The following is a 15,336-nucleotide window of genomic DNA, read 5'->3' as shown; positions in this document are numbered from 1 at the left end:
CTCCCTCCCCATACCATCCCTCTGGGTCATCCCAGTGCACTAGCCCCAAGCATCCAGTATCGTGCATCAAACCTGGATTGGCAACTCGTTTCTTACATGATATTTTACATGTTTCAATGCCATTCTCCCAAATCTTTCCACCTCTCCCTCTCCCACAGAGTCCATAAGACTGTTCTATACATCTCTTTTGCTGTCTCGTACACCGGGTTATTTTTACCATCTTTCTAAATTTCATATATATGCGTTAGTATACTGTATTGGTGTTTTTCCTTCTGGCTTACTTCACTCTGTACAATAGGCTCCAGTTTCATCCACCTCATTAGAACTGATTCAAATGTATTCTTTTTAATGGCTGAGTAATACTCCATTGTGTATATGTACTGCAGCTTTCTTATCCATTCATCTCCTGATGGACATCTAGGTTGCTTCCATGTCCTGGCTATTATAAACAGTGCTGCGATGAACATTGGGGTACACGTGGCTCTTTCCTTTCTGGTTTCCTCAGTGTGTATGCCCAGCAGTGGGATTGCTGGATCATAAGGCAGTTCTATTTCCAGTTTTTTAAGGAATCTCCACACTGTTCTCCATAGTGGCTGTACTAGTTTGCATTCCCACCAACAGTGTAAGAGGGTTCCCTTTCCTCCACACCCTCTCCAGCATTTATTATTTGTAGACTTTTGGATCACAGCCATTCTGACTGGTGTGAAATGGTACCTCATAGTGGTTTTTATTTGCATTTCTCTGATAATGAGTGATGTTGAGCATCTTTTCATGTGTTTGTTAGCCATCTGTATGTCTTCTTTGGAGAAATGTCTATTTAGTTCTTTGGCCCATTTTTTGATTGGGTCATTTATTTTTCTGGAGTTGAGCTGGAGGAGTTGCTTGTATATTTTTGAGATTAGTTGTTTGTCAGTTGCTTCATTTGCTATTATTTTCTCCCATTCTGAAGGCTGTCTTTTCACCTTCCTAATAGTTTCCTTTGATGTGCAGAAGCTTTTAAGGTTAATTAGGTCCCATTTGTTTATTTTTGCTTTTATTTCCAATATTCTGGGAGGTGGGTCATAGAGGATCCTGCTGTGATGTATGTCAGAGAGTGTTTTGCCTATGTTCTCCTCTAGGAGTTTTATAGTTTCTGGTCTTACATTGAGATCTTTAATCCATTTTGAGTTTATTTTTGTGTATGGTGTTAGAAAGTGTTCTAGTTTCATTCTTTTACAAGTGGTTGACCAGATTTCCCAGCACCACTTGTTAAAGAGATTGTCTTTAATCCATTGTATATTCTTGCCTCCTTTGTCAAAGATAAGGTGTCCATATGTGTGTGGATTTATCTCTGGGCTTTCTGTTTTGTTCCATTGATCTATATTTCTGTCTTTGTGCAAGTACCATACTGTCTTGATAACTGTGGCTTTGTAGTAGAGCCTGAAGTCAGGTAGGTTGATTCCTCCAGTTCCATTCTTCTTTCTCAAGATCGCTTTGGCTATTCGAGGTTTTTTGTATTTCCATACAAATTGTGAAATTGTTTGTTCTAACTCTGTGAAGAATACTGTTGGTAGCTTGATAGGGATTGCATTGAATCTATAAATTGCTTTGGGTAGTATACTCATTTTCACTATATTGATTCTTCCAATCCATGAACATGGTATATTTCTCCATTTATTAGTGTCCTCTTTGATTTCTTTCACCAGTGTTTTATAGTTTTTTATATATAGGTCTTTAGGTTCTTTAGGTAGATATATTCCTAAGTATTTTATTCTTTCTGTTTGGAAATAGAACTGCCTTATGATTCAGCAATCCCACTGCTGGGCATACACACTGAGGAAACCAGAAGGGAAAGAGACACGTGTACCCCAATGTTCATCGCAGCACTGTTTATAATAGCCAGGACATGGAAGCAACTTAGATGTCCATCAGCAGATGAATGGATAAGAAAGCTGTGGTACATATACACAATGGAGTATTACTCAGCCATTAAAAAGAAAACATTTGAATCAGTTCTAATGAGGTGGATGAAACTGGAGCCTATTATACAGAGTGAAGTAAGCCAGAAGGAAAAACACCAATACAGTATACTAATGCATATATATAGAATTTAGAAAGATGGTAACAATAACCCAGTGTACGAGACAGCAAAAGAGACACTGATGTATAGAACAGTCTTATGGACTCTGTGGGAGAGGGAGAGGGTGGGAAGATTTGGGAGAATGGCATTGAAACATGTAAAATATCATGTAAGAAACGAGTTGCCAATCCAGGTTTGATGCACGATACTGGATGCTTGGGGCTAGTGCACTGTGACGACCCAGAGGGATGGTATGGGGAGGGAGGAGGGAGGAGGGTTCAAGATGGGGAACACATGTGTACCTGTGGTGGATTCATTTTGATATTTGGCAAAACTAATACAATTATGTAAAGTTTAAAAATAAAATAAAATGTAAAAAAAAACAACATAGAAAATAAGTGTTTATTTTGACAAGATATAAGATCTTTGGTTTTTTCCTTGGCTGATTACCTGAAGGTAAAGAAAAAGCCTTATAATCTCCCATTATGAAGATCAGGCCAATAGGATAAAAAAAACACTGTCATTTTAACAGAGAGAAAACCAAATTGCAGCCTTGCACCAGTTTACTTTTGATATTAAAACTTCTTTAGTTAATTCAGTTCTTCTGAATCTTACCCAATCTTGACCACACATAAAATTCCTTTCTAAAGATTCATTTTCTCACAAACCTTAATAACTTTCTCTGTTTTAGTTTGTCCCTTGTTTTCCTTCCCATTTAGATATAATCAGCTTTAGAACAAAATCAGTCTTTTTCCTTAACCAAACATCTCCATACCTTTCCCATTTTCTTACACCAAAACACATTTCTATTTCTCTTATTATATCTAGTAGCTCTAGTTCGTTCATGTTAGTCTCTAAGTCGTGTCCAACTCTTTGCAAACCAGTGGACTGCTTCCCGCCAGGCTCCTTTATCCTTGGAATTCTCCAGGCAAGAATACTAGAGTGGGCCACCATTTCCTTATTCAGGTTATCTTCTCTACCCAGGGGTCGAACCTTAGTCTCTCGAATTGTGGATGAATTGTTTACCCTTTGAGCTACCAAGGAAGCCCATTAACTACATATGTTAATTGAAATATTAATTTTTAGTGAAAATAAGTAAATAATTGTGAATTGTATTAATATTTTGTGGCTTGGTGAACTTATAAATACATTTTATAATTTCTAGGAACATATGCTACTTCTAGTACACGTGTGCTAAGTCACTTCAAGTGTGTCTGACTCTGTGTGACCCCATGAACTGTAGCCTGCCAAGCTCCTCTGTGGGATTCTCCAGGCAAGAATACTGGAGTGCATTGCCATTTCCTCCTCTAGGGGATCTTCATGACCCAGGGATCAAACCTGCAACTCTTGATCTCCTGCACTGGCAGGCAGGTTCTTTACCACTAGCACCATTTGGGAATCCCCATTTCATAGTACAATCTTTCAATAACACACAATATATTTACTAACTTGTTTAGTTGCTAAGTTGGAGTGGTATCCGACTCTTTTCTGACCCTATGAACTGTAGCCCACCAGGCTCCTCAACTGATAAGATTTCCCAGGTAAAAATACTGGAGGGGGTTGCCATTTCCTTCTCCAGGGGATATTCCTTCTGCAGGGATTGAACCTGCATCTCCTGCACTGGCAGGTGGAGTCTTTACCACTGAACCACCAGGGAAGCCCTTAATTACTAATAGAACCAAAGGTCTCTGTATTGAGACCAAAAGTAGGTAAAACTAGAGTTGTTCAGCAATTAACGTTTCAGCATTTTATCTTATTTGAAAATGACCTAGAAAATCAATGAATCCCCATCATTTAATTTAGCAAAACTCAAGGGTGTAAATTACCAAAGAGATTTAGGAAACTTTTCAAGTAGAGATACCATGAATAATAATTGTTTAAAAGTTCACCTAAAAACTCATATCTCATTTACATACAGTTTATTCATTTGTTTTTAATAATCATATTTAGATTACTCATAACATTTGGGTGAGACGTTAAAGCAATTAGTTATTTTTAGTCATTATCTTTTTTATTTTCGGTTGAAAAATTGTATATTACTGATAATGTAAGCTTATTTGATATTTAGTAAACCTAGATAGCATATTCGTAGAAGGCAATGGCACCCCACTCCAGTACTCTTGCCTGGAAAATCCCATGGACGGAGGAGCCTGGTGGGCTGCAGTCCATGGGGTCGCTAAGAGTCGGACACGACTAAGCGACTTCACTTTCAATTCTCACTTTCATGCATTGGAGAAGGAAATAGCAACCCACTCCAGTGTTCTTGCCTGGAGAATCTCAGGGACAGGGGAGCCTGGTGGGCTGGCGTCTATGGGGTCGCACAGAGTCAGACAAGACTAAAGAGACTTAGCAGCAGCAGATAGCATATTGAAAAGCAGAGACATTACTTTGTCAACAAAGGTCTGTTTAGTCAAGGCTATGGTTTTTCCAGTGGTCATGTATGGATGTGAGAGTTGGACTGTGAGGAAAGCTGAGCACCAAAGAATGATGCTTTTGAACTGTGGTGTTGGAGAAGACTCTTCAGAGTCCCTTGGACTGCAAGGAGATCCAACCAGTCCATTCTGAAGGAAATCAGCCCTGGGATTTCTTTGGAAGGAATGATGCTAAAGCTGAAACTCCAGTACTTTGGCCACCTCATGCGAAGAGTTGACTCATTGGAAAAGACTCTGATGCTGGGAGGGATTGGGGGCAAGAGGAGAAGTGGACGACAGAGGCTGAAACGGCTGAATGACATCACTGACTTGATGGACATGAGTCTGAGTGAAGTCCATGCTATGGATAGGGAGGCCCGGCGTGCTGCGATTCATGGGGTCGCAAAGAGTCAGACACGACTGAGCAACTGAACTGAACTGAACTGAACTGAAACCTAGTTAAAATAAAAGTATTATTCTTAACTTTGATAACCCTAAAGACATGTCTGGGCTTCCCCAGTGTTAAAGAATTGCTTCCTTGGCTTCCTCAGTGGTAAAGAATCCACCTACTAATGCAGAAAACACATATTCAATCCATGGGTCTGCAAGATATCCTGAACGAGGAAATGGCAACCCACTCCAGTATTCTCGTCTGGTAAATCCCATGGACAGAGGAGCCTGGCAGCCGACAGTCCATAGGATTGCAAAGAGTCGGACACAACTGAGCAACTGAGCACACACAAAAGATATACCTATACAAATTAAAGCAGCAAACTTAAAACTAGCTTTTATTTACTGAAAGTTTCCTAGATCATTTGAACTTGAAAAACATTTGGGCTAGTTTTCATTATATTTTTTATAAGTTGTATATAGTGCTTGTTTAAGTCAGTTAAAAAATGTTCTTTATAAATTAATTTTGGCAATGTCATTTAGAGGTAGAAAAAAAATTTAGAGGTAGAAAAAAAATCACATCTATACATACATTTAAATAGACACAGCACATAGTTTTATTTTAAAGCTTTATTTATGGATTAGGTATAATAGAAAACTCACTAGTTTATAAATAACAGTTGGAATAATTTAAATTCACTAGCTCAGATGGCTAAAGTCTTTTATTATTTGTGAAGAAGGCTTTTAAGTTCTATATTCATCCTTGATAAGCAATTATAAGGAGGCTGTTGGGCAAGAGAGTCCTTTTAGAACTTGGTGTTTAAAAAGGCCTCTTTTCCGTCTTTCCTTTTTATCTTCAGGTTTTACTGATTGAGCTAATCTGGGCTTAGTCTCAGGTAATATGGGCTATGTTTACATTTCAAAAACATGATAAGATTTATAACTTTTAAGGGACAGAGAAAGAAAATGTAAATTTTGTCCAGTCGAGTTTTGGAGTACATTTATCTGTTATCATAGGTCATAGCATAATTTTTTTTTTCTCAAGTACAGAGCAGTTTTGCTCTAATAGTCTGATGTCTTATAACATCTATAAGCATTTTGAGAGGATAGGAGCAGCCTTGGGACTAGTAAAGTTAGGTGGGTTTCGACTTGCTTCCAGAGTTGTACTTCTGGTTTAGCAAAAATTTGGAAGATAAAAATAATAGTTACTAACCCTTGTGTGGTGATTACCAACTGATTTATTTTCTGATTATTTACAGGAAGGCCTAGGGAATAGCTGAGGCTATGTGGCAGTTCTTAAGAAGGCAAATTTATGTTGGATTTTTGTTTTAAGTCTAATTTTTGTTCTTTCAACTAAATAAAGGATTCCCTAAGGCTAGCTGTTATACTCCCCCGCCTTTTAATTTGATACTCTCTTTAGTCCATGAGGTCACAAAGAGTCAGACAAGACTGAGTGACTGAACTGAACTGAATTAAGGGCCGATATCACAGCTATTCAAGTATATATGAGAATATATATTTTAAAAAAAAAAATATATATATATATTTAACATATATATCTCTAAGAGAGCCTGAAGTATATTTCTTTTAAATACACCAATATAAAGGACCCAGCATCTAGCCATGGATTCAGTTCAGTTCAGTTCAGTCGTTCAGTCGTGTCCGACTTTTTGTGACCCCATGAACTGCAGCACGCCAGGCCTCCCTGTCCATCACCAACTCTCAGAGTTCACTCAAACTCATGTCCATCAAGTCAGTAATGCCATCCAGCCATCTCATCTTCTGTCGTCCCCTTCTCCTCCTGCCCCCAATCCCTAACAGCATCAGGGTCTTTTCCAGTGAGTCAACTCTTCGCATGAGGTGGCCAAAGTACTGGAGTTTCAGCTTAAGCATCAGTCATTCCAATTAACACCCAGGACTGATCCCTTTTAGGATGGACTGATGGGATCTCCTTGCAATCGAAGGGACTCGCAAGAGTCTTCTCCAACACCACAGTTCAAAAGCATCAATTCTTTGGTGCTCAGCTTTCCTCACAGTCCAACTCTCACATCCATACATGACCACTGGAAAAACCATAGCCTTGACTAGATAGACCCTTGTTGGCAAAGTAATGTCTCTGCTTTTGAATATGCTATCTAAGTTGGTCATAACTTTCTTTCCAAGGAGTAAGCGTCTTTTAATTTCATGGCTGCAATCACCATCTGCAGTGATTTTGGAGCCCAGAAAAATAAAGTCTGACACTGTTTCCACTGTTTCCCCATCTATCTCCCATGAAGTGATGGGACCAGATGCCATGATCTTCGTTTTCTGAATGTTGAGCTTTAAGCCAACTTTTTCACTCTCCTCTTTCACTTTCATCAAGAGGCTTTTTAGTTCCTCTTGACTTTCTGCCATAAGGGTGGTGTCATCTGCATATCTGAGGTTATTGATATTTATCCCTGCAATCTTGATTGCAGCTTTTGCTTCTCCCAGCCCAGTGTTTCTCATGAGGTACTCTGCATATAAGTTAAATAAGCAGGGAGACAATATGCAGCCTTGACATACTCCTTTTCCTATTTGGAACCAGTCTGTTGTTCCATGTCCAGTTCTAGCTGTTGCTTCCTGACCTGCATATAGGTTTCTCAAGAGGCAGGTCAGGTGGTCTGGTATTCCCATCTCTTTCAGAATTTTCCACAGTTTATTGTGATCCACACAGTCAAAGGCTATGGCATAGTCAATAAAGTAGAAATAGATGTTTCTCTGGAACTCTCTTGCTTTTTCAGTGATCCAGGAGATGTTGGCAATTTGATCTCTGGTTCCTCTGCCTTTTCTAAAACCAGCTTGAACGCTACTAAGCCATGGATTAGTAGTGTCTTATATTAATTTCAAATAGCACCTCAAGCCAGTAAGCCTTTTAATGGAAAGACCATGAAGTAACTTTCTAGGCCCAGAATGAATCTTTGCCATGGACCTAAGCCATATCCCTGGAGAGGGAACAGATGATGCAACTCCTGAGATCTAAAAATTTACTCCCAAGGAGAGTTTAAGAAAGCAAAGGCCTCAGTTGCACAGGGCATGAGGATGGTATAGTGAAAATGGTGTCTCCACTCTTTCACAGAAACATGAGCAGCCTCCAGTTATAAATCTGCTAATGTGTGACCCCAAGCCTGTGCTGAAATGGACTTTCCCCAAAACTAACACGGCTCAGTGAATGTTGAGATGACAAAAACCCCTTATGGATTGAGATCCTTCATGACAAATTCCTCTGAGGGCTGGCACGGCCAGACAGAGTATGCTGTTTTTACTTCTTGTCTCAGAACCCTACTCTATTCAACTGGCTCCCAGGTGCACCATAGTAAATGTGCCTTCTAGCTGGTACAGAGCAGAGGAGCAGAGCGAATATTCTCAGTGGAACAAAGCCAGTCTCTTAGGCCACTGAACATGGTGAAAGAAAAAACGTCATCTGGTTTTGACATAGCAGACCCACAGAAAGGTTTGTCAAAATAGACTGTGATCTGATGAGAAATGATCTCACCAATCTGGGAGGCTGGATGGAATAGCAGGCTTACATAAGACTTTTGCCTATTCTACTGCCCCATGGTTCTTCCTCCTGCTGACAAAGAGCACAACTGACAGAGACAGAGAAAAAGTTACCATCTTTGAGAGGAAAGACTGAATTAAAACCAAGAATCCTAATATACCAAACACCAGAGTTGTTATGTAGTGAGAAAGGCAATGCCAAAGAGTGCTCAAACTACTGCACAATTGCACTCATCTCACTCGCTAGTAGAATAATGCTCAAAATTCTCCAAACCAGGCTTCAGCAGTACGTGAACCGTGAAATTCCAGATGTTCAAGCTGGTTTTAGAAAAGGCAGAGGAACCAGAGATCAAATTGCCAACATCTGCTGGATCATCGAAAAAGCAAGAGAATTCCAGAAAAACATCTATTTCTGCTTTATTGACTATGCCAAAGCCTTTGACTGTGTGGATCACAGTAAACTCTGGGAAAATTCTGAAAGTGATGGGAATACCAGATCACCTGACCTGCCTCTTGAGAAACCTATATGCAGGTCAGGAAGCAACAGTTAGAACTGGACATGGAAAAACAGACTGGTTCCAAATAGGAAAAGGAATAAGACAAGGCTGTAAATTGTCATCCTGCTTATTTAACTTATCGGAGAAGGCAATGGCACCCCACTCCAGTACTCTTGCTTGGAAAATCCCATGGACGGAGGAGCCTGGTAGGCTGCAGTCCATGGGGTCGCTAAGAGTCAGACACGACTGAGCGACTTCACTTTCACCTTTCACTTTCATGCATTGGAGAAGGATATGGAAACCCACTCCAGTGTTCGTGCCTGGAGAATCCCAGGGATGGCTGAGCCTGGCGGGCTGCCGTCTATGGGGTCACACAGAGTTGGACACTACTGAAGAGACTTAGCAGCAGCTTATTTAACTTATATGCAGAGTACCTCATGAGAAACGCTGAGCTGGAAGAAGCACAAGCTGGAATCAAGATTGCCGGGAGAAATGTCAATAACCTCAGATATGCAGATGACACCACCCTTATGGCAGAAAGTCAAGAGGAACTAAAAAGCCTCTTGATGAAAGTGAAAGAGGAGAGTGAAAAAGTTGGCTTAAAGCTCAACATTCAGAAAACAAAGATCATGGCATCCAGTCCCATCACTTCATGGGAAATAGATGGAGAAACAGTGGAAACTGTGTCAGACTTTATTTTGGGGGGCTCCAAAATCACTGCAGATGGTGATTGCAGCCATGAAATTAAAAGACGCTTACTCCTTGGAAGGAAAGTTATGACCAACCTAGATAGCATATTAAAAAGCAGATATAGGGAGGCGCCAAGATGGTGGAGGAGTAGGACGGGGAAAACACTTTCTCCCCCACAAATTCATCAAAAGAGCATTTAAACATCGAGTAAATTCCACAAAACAGCTTCTGAATGCCGGCAGAGGACATCAGGCACCCAGAAAAGCAACCCAACTCTTCGAAAGGAGGTAGGAAAAAATATTAAAGACAATAAAAGAGACAAAAGAGGGAGGGACAGAGTTCCGTCCCGGAAGGGAGTCTTAAAAAGAGAGAAGTTTCCAAACACCAGGAAACCTTCTCACTGCCGAATCCGTGCCGAGCTTTGGAAGCACAGAGGGCAACATAACAGGGAGAAAAAATAAATAAACAATTAAAACTCGCAGATTGCGAGCCCTACGGTAACTCCCCCAGCGGAGAAGCAGCGCAGACGCCTGCATCCGCCATTAGCAAGCGGGGGCTGGGCAGGGAGGCGCGGCGCGGGCTGCATCGCTGAGAGTAAGAATCTGGCCTGAATACCCTGAGCACTATCTGAGAGAAATAATTTGGGCTAGCAAACCAGACTGTGGGATATCTACCATGCGAAAAGCCAGCCCTAACCTAAGACACCGCCAGCCCGCGCACGGAACAAAGGACTAAACAGAGATAGCCAGCTGCAGACCTTCCCCCTCCGGTGACAGGCAGCCAGAGCCGGAAGGGGGCAATCGCAGCCCCAGAGAGACATTATCTATAAAACTGGCTTCTTTGCTAACTAAAACTTATTGGGGGTCTGGACGGTCAACATCTGCCTGAGAAGGTGTGCCGGTTTTACACCCAGATAACCGAGTGGCGGGGAGGCGATAAGTCGCAGCATTGGCGCTCGCCAAACACCTCATCACCTGAGCTGCTCGGACCTGGGAAGAGCACAAAACGCAGGCCCAACTGAGTCTGCGCCTCTGAGGACTACCTGAGTGCCTGAACCTGAGCGGCTTGGACCTGGGAGGTGCATGCAACCCAGGGCCAGCCTCGGATTGTTCCCGGCGGAACAACCTAGAGCCCGAGCAGTGTGGGCAGGGAGGCTACACGCGCCGTGAGCGGGGGCAGACCCAGTGTGGCTGAGGCACTGCGAGCGCACGCCAGTGTCATTTGTTTGCAGCATCCCTCCCTCCCTCCCCACAGCGCGACTGAACAAAGAGAAGAAATACAGCTCCACCCACCAGAACACAGACACAAGCTTCCCTAACCAGGAAACCTTGACAAGCCACCTGTACAAACCCACACACAGCGAGGAAACGCCACAATAAAGAGAACTCCACAAACTGCCAGAATACAGAAAGGACTCCCAAACTCAGCAATTTAAACAAGACGAAGAGACAGAGGAATACCCAGCAGATAAAGGAACAGGATAAATACCCACCAAACCAAACAAAAGAGGAAGAGATAGGGAATCTACCTGATAAAGAATTCCAAATAATGATAGTGAAATTGATCCAAAATCTTGAAATTAAAATGGAATCACAGATAAATAGCCTGGAGACAAGGATTGAGAAGATGCAAGAAAGGTTTAACAAGGACCTAGAAGAAATAAAAAAGAGTCAATATATAATGAATAATGCAATAAATGAAATTAAAAACACTCTGGAGGCAACAAATAGTAGAATAACAGAGGCAGAAGATAGGATTAGTGAATTAGAAGATAGAATGGTAGAAATAAATGAATCAGAGAGGTTAAAAGAAAAACGAATTAAAAGAAATGAGGACAATCTCAGAGACCTCCAGGACAATATTAAACGCTACAACATTCGAATCATAGGGGTTCCAGAAGAAGAAGACAAAAAGAAAGACCATGAGAAAATACTTGAGGAGATAATAGTTGAAAACTTCCCTAAAATGGGGAAGGAAATAATCACCCAAGTCCAAGAAACCCAGAGAGTCCCAAACAGGATAAACCCAAGGAGAAACACCCCAAGACACATATTAATCAAATTAACAAAGATCAAACACAAAGAACAAATATTAAAAGCAGCAAGGGAAAAACAACAAATAACACACAAGGGAATTCCCATAAGGATAACAGCTGATCTTTCAATAGAAACTCTTCAAGCCAGGAGGGAATGGCAAGACATACTTAAAGTGATGAAAGAAAATAACCTACAGCCCAGATTATTGTACCCAGCAAGGATCTCATTCAAGTATGAAGGAGAAATCAAAAGCTTTTCAGACAAGCAAAAGCTGAGAGAATTCTGCACCACCAAACCAGCTCTCCAACAAATACTAAAGGATATTCTCTAGACAGGAAACACAAAAATGGTGTATAAACTCGAACCCAAAACAATAAAGTAAATGGCAACGGGATCATACTTATCAGTAATTACCTTAAACGTAAATGGGTTGAATGCCCCAACCAAAAGACATAGACTGGCTGAATGGATACAAAAACAAGACCCCTACATATGTTGTCTACAAGAGACCCACCTCAAAACAGGGGACACATACAGACTGAAAGTGAAGGGCTGGAAAAAGATTTTCCATGCAAATAGGGACCAAAAGAAAGCAGGAGTCACAATATTCGTATCAGATAAATTAGACTTTAAAACAAAGGCTGTGAAAAGAGACAAAGAAGGTCACTACATAATGATCAAAGGATCAATCCAAGAAGAAGATATAACAATTATAAATATATATGCACCCAACACGGGAGCACCGCAGTATGTAAGACAAATGCTAACAAGTATGAAAGGAGAAATTAACAATAACACAATAATAGTGGGAGACTTTAATACCCCACTCACACCTATGGATAGATCAACTAAACAGAAAATTAACAAGGAAACACAAACTTTAAACGATACAATAAACCAGTTAGACCTAATTGATAGCTATAGGACATTTCATCCCCCCCCCAAAAAAAAAAAAGAGACTGCTCACTATGGCAATTATTGAAGCTGACTTAGGGTGACATAGAGGCTTATTTCCCTTTACCCTTCTGAGTTCTTAGCTGAGGATCTCTGTAAGAAATGACAGAATAGCAGGACAAAATCAAACAGAAGTTTATTAACATAAAAAATAAAATAAAATAAAATAAAAAGGAAGCAAATTCTAACACAGATTACAATATAGATAGACCTTGAAAATAGCTAAATGGAATAAGCCCAGTCACAAAAGAACAAATACTGTGTGATTCCACTTGCATGAGCTATCTCGAATAAGCAAATTCATAGAGTCAGAAAAAAAAACAATAATAAAAAATAAAAATAAATAAATAAATATTAATAAAACCTCCTAAAAAATGCAAAACACCTTAATAAAAAAAAAAAAGAAAGAAAAAAAAAATAAAAAGCAGATATTACTTTGCCAACAAAGGTCCGTTTAGTCAAGGCTATGGTTTTTCCTGTGGTCATGTATGGATGTGAGAGTTGGACTGTGAGGAAAGCTGAGCACCAAAGAATTGATGCTTTTGAACTGTGGTGTTCGAAAAGATTCTTGAGAGTCCCTTGGACTGCAAGGAGATCCAACCAGTCCATTCTGAAGGAGATCAGCCCTGGGATTTCTTTGGAAGGAATGATGCTAAAGCTGAAACTCCAGTACTTTGGCCACCTCATGCGAAGAGTTGACTCATTGGAAACGACCCTGATGCTGGGAGGGATTGGGGGCAGGAGGAGAAAGGGACGACAGAGGATGAGATGGCTGGATGGCATCACTGACTCGATGGATATGAGTCTGAGTGAACTCTGGGAGTTGGTGATGGACAGGGAGTCCTGGCGTACTACGATTCATGGGGTTGCAAAGAGTCGGACACAACTGAATTACTGAACTGAACTGAAGAAACTAGCTCAACAAATACTTTCTCCTGATAATCTAAATTGAGAGAGGACGAAAAGAGACTTTCTTTCCACCAGATTTTGTAAGCAGAGATCCAGAAGGTTGATATGGTAAGAAATCTTACCTTCTATTGATGTTTGTTGGACACCCCAGGATCTCTCAGCTGAGTCTGCCTTAGGGCAGAAAGTGGGGTCCAGCCAGTCTCCTTGGTTGGTTTACCAACTGCAGTGGTGGACAAAATTTCCCCCTCAGGAGTTCTTGTGGCTGGACTAACAATAAAATTGACACAATACAAACTGAAAGAGAAAAAGAAACAGATTTTAATTTGCACAGGAAGTCTTAAAGTAATAGGGCCTAAGAAGTGGCCAAAGCAGGCGGCTTTTATACTTTTTAGACAAAGAAATAATAATACACTTGCAAGGAATTGACCGGACATATAAATTTTAGGCTTAGATGCTTAAATAGTAAAACATCTAAACATAATTTAGGCTTAAGTAGTAAATTAAAAAAATAACAGGATTTGATTATACAGGCTTCTTATCTGAATTTCCTGTCTCTGGAGATGAGTTGTCCTTTTAACTTCAGATGCAGGAAATGTGCCTTTCACAGATTTTCATTTCTTGCTTTCAGGGAGACAGAGAAGTGAGTCAAAGTGTTTCTCTTGCATTGGTGATTTTAGAAGAAACTTTAATTCAAAATAACCAATATGCCATCCAGGCATAATTGGGGGCAGCCCTACTTGGGCTTCAGCAAATGTTATGCAATTACATGTATTAAAAAGGATTATGAGAATATTATAAGTACCTTATATCAATAAATTAATTCAAGGACAGATAATTAATATCTTCCAGAAAATAGAAACAGAAGAGTTTCACATTTATTTTGTGAATCTAACAGACTTTGATATCCAAATTAAACAAAGACAAGAAAAGGAGCCATACTTAGGGATTTTGATTTTCAAAAAGTGAAGAAAAGTTGTTTAGATCAGTGTGAGAAGTTCAAAATTTGGATAAATGAGAAAGTATCTACTAAAGGGGACTTCGAACATAGCACAGAACATAAGGCACATTTTGAGAACAGGTGGCAGGCAATTTGTAGATCAAAGGTTATCGAATTTCCTTATGTTTCCTAATAACAGTAGCTATTACATGAGCAAAACTACTGATAATGAGAAATCTTTTAAAAAATGTATTCATAAGGGATCTCAAACTGGCCATGCTGGTTGAATTGTCTTCCTGGGAGGTTTTGTGAGATCATCTCAGAATTTTAAAACATGGATGTGAATACCTTTAGGCAAGGTTAAGTGCTTGCCTGTTGAGAGTCAATGTGTTTTATTGATTTTATGTCTGTAAAAAACACATAACATGAGATCCAGCCTCTTCACAAAATGTAAGTGGAGAGAAAAGTGTTTTTAATTATAAGCACAGTATCATACAGCAAATCTCTAGAACTTTTTCATCATGCATAACTGAAACTGGATACCCATTGAATAACAATTTCCCTCTTCTCCAGCTCCTGGTAACCATGTTTCTACTTTCTGTTTCTATGAGTTGACTACTCTGAATATCTTATATAAGTGGGATCATATGATGGGAACTCAAAAAACACCAAAGCTCTGCCTGATACTATTGGAGAAAACTTTAAAAGAAGACAGTAAGAGGATTCACTTAGGAATCTTACAGTTAAATCAGTTATATCTCAATAAAACTGAAATAAAAAAAATATAAGTAAAATTAAATAACAAAAAAACCCAGGAGATTCCTGAAGGTCTAAATTGATTCATTTTATTTTTTTTTTTGATTCATTTTAGTATTTAAAACAAATAGAGGCATTGGATAGGCAAATGAATCTTATTTAACTTGGAAATAATAAT

The sequence above is a fragment of the Bos grunniens genome, chromosome 20, assembly GCF_055505025.1.
Source record: "Bos grunniens cultivar Pamir isolate PY7600 chromosome 20, Bosgru_T2T1.0, whole genome shotgun sequence".
Taxonomy (NCBI): domain Eukaryota; kingdom Metazoa; phylum Chordata; class Mammalia; order Artiodactyla; family Bovidae; genus Bos; species Bos grunniens.
The sequence above is the reverse complement of the archived record's forward strand: the minus strand, read 5'-3'. Positions refer to the sequence as shown.